Source organism: Rhinolophus sinicus, chromosome 12 (genome assembly GCF_057876585.1).
Source record: "Rhinolophus sinicus isolate RSI-liver-muscle chromosome 12, RSI-T2T, whole genome shotgun sequence".
Classification (NCBI taxonomy): domain Eukaryota; kingdom Metazoa; phylum Chordata; class Mammalia; order Chiroptera; family Rhinolophidae; genus Rhinolophus; species Rhinolophus sinicus.
The window spans coordinates 5,117,346-5,119,913 of NC_142512.1; positions in this window are offsets into that span (position 1 = coordinate 5,117,346).

A 2,568-nucleotide genomic window follows, 5' to 3' on the forward strand; every position below is an offset into this window, starting at 1 on the left:
CTGCCTGTCCTGGGTCCTATCCCTGATGAGTTGGGGCGGTTACCTGATTGCTGTTTTGATTTTAAAAACAAAAGTGGGTCAAAAGGTTGTGTGAGACTATGTGTGACAGCGGCGAGCCCCACATCTCGGTGAAGGTCTGTGGCCCCTGGAAGGACCCATTCTCCCTGGGACAGGGCCAGGGCAGTGTGATCAGGGGAGCAGGGGCTTGCTGACCTGCCAGGGTCCTGCACTTGCACATCTGAGGACACCGATGCTCCCATAGGACCGTGATGAGGCACCAGGCCATGTGCTGGACACAGGCCCAACCACTGGTGGGTGCCTGTCTCCCTGTCATCGAAGAGCGCTTTGCCAGAGGCACAGTGATGAGCACTGCTGGGCCTTGATGTTGTCACCTCATAGAGGGTGTTATGTTATTGTCTCAGGTTAGAATGTTTTATCCCCAGTTTACAGATGAGGAAACAGGCCCAGAGACGTGAAGTAACTTGCCCAAAGCCACATAGCTTGTAAGATGGAGAAACTGAGTCTTGGGGACAGATAGTAGTCCCCTGGAGAGGGCTCTCGGGAGTGGTGGCAACTCAAGGAAGGCCCCTCCTTTTCAGGGTCATCTGGGTCTGTCGTCCTTGAAGCCTGGGCTGGGGCAGAAATGGTCCTCCATCCTACTTCAGCAGAAGGGAGTTTGTTTGCTCATGGAAGCAGAACTGTATGCTTCAGGTACAGTTGGATCCAGGAGCATGGTTAATACCCTGTAAAACTTGTGTCCACCTTAGCTCTGTTTTCTGTCTCAGTTTCATACTCATGGGGACAAGTCAGGAAGCAGTGGCTCCCACCAGCTTAGCAGAGGGGTCCAGGGCTCCAGCTGAAGTCCCAGGGTTGGCTTGGTGGGAAGGGGTCACAATGCACATCCCCAAGCCAATCAAGCCAGAGGCTCAAACGGGGTGAGGAGGGGAGTCAGCCTCCCCACATCGTCAAGTCAGAGCAGCGCCTTCCATGGGAAATCGGGGCATGTTCCCAGAAGGAATGGATCCCCTTGGCGTCCATCTCTCTACCTCAGTCCACCACTCCTCCCATCCTTAGCTCAGCCGGCAAACATCCCTCAATCTGGGACAGGCCTCTGCCTATTAACTTCTGCAGCACAGCATTTAACAATTTCAAGGAGCTTTTCTGCCCGCCCCTTCCTCCATGATGAAGACTTGTTCTCACCTCCGGGCCTTTGCACCGACTGTACCCTCTGCGTGGAAACCCCTTCCGCACCATTCCTGGTCTCCCATGGCACCTTCTCAGGGAGGCCACCGCCCCACACCTGGTCCAGCCAGTCTAGCTAGTCTGTCAGCTTTATCTGGGCAGATTTGATCTGCCACTATTGTGTCCCCAATGCCGACACCTAGTAAGTGCTCAGTCAACATTTGGTCAATGAAAACACGAATGAATGAATCCCGAAGCCGTATGTGTGTGTGGGTGCGCACGTAGATGTGTGCGCATGCGCGGATTGGCCCGCGTGCGAGTGTGTGTGTGTGTGTGTGTGTGCACGCGCGTGTGGAGTGTGCGCGCATGCGGCTGTCGAGCTCGCGCGCTCAGGGCAGGCGGAACCTGAGTCCCGGGGCGCGGCCCCAGTCGTGCCTCCTGCAGCCACCAGGCGGCGGCAGAATCCCGACCTTCGAGCGCTCCCTCCGCCAACTCTGCCCCCAGGATCCAAGAGGGCGCAGGGTCTGCAGGTGAGCCAGGAGCCTGCGCGGAGGTTCTGACCCGCTCAGCTCAGTTCTCTACCCTTGCACCATAAGCCGACTGTCCCACCTGTGTGCGCGTCCTCCCCACCCCACGTCCATGCATAGGCCCTGTTGGGCTGATGTAGGGTGACAGGGTGGGAGTTCTCATGCGCAGATTTTCATGGGTGCACAGCCTTCTATAGCTGGCAAATACCTCTACAGTTTACAAAAGACTGCAGTTTGCAAAGTCCACTGCAGAATTACAAGGCACGTTATTGTTTACCAAATAGTTTAGTTTGCCAAGCAATGGCCAGATTAGCAAGCACCTTAGGGTTTGCAGATTCTTCTCCACAGTAGTTCAAACACTGGTTGTTTACAGGTTCAGTTACTATTTCATAGACCCTTACAGCTTTTAGAAAGGTTGTCCAGGCATCCAAGTTGGGGAAGCCGTGCGCAGATTGCTTTGACATTTACACAGTACCTGTACAGTCCTGTCCCTTGACAGTTTATACAACTAATGACCTCCCCCCATGCGCCTTGTCCAAGTAGCAGGGCCCTCTTCCCTGTCCCCAGGCACAGGCACAGGGGCTGAACTGAGCCCTCTGCCAAGGCCAGATGTCTCCATTGCCCTCCTGGCAGCAGGAGTTGGGCAGCCACATGTCCCAGACCAGGGCTACGGAGTCTTTTCTGGACTAACAAAGGGGCAGAGGCATGTGAACTTTCTGTTTCAGTTACAGTTATGAGAACCTCCTCATCAGGCAACGTAAAAAATGCACCATTCAGGCGTGGTCTTGAGTTGGGAGGTGACCCCTAAGGGAGGATTTGGTCAATTCCCTTCTGGAGGCCAGGGAATGCAGCCTCCTTG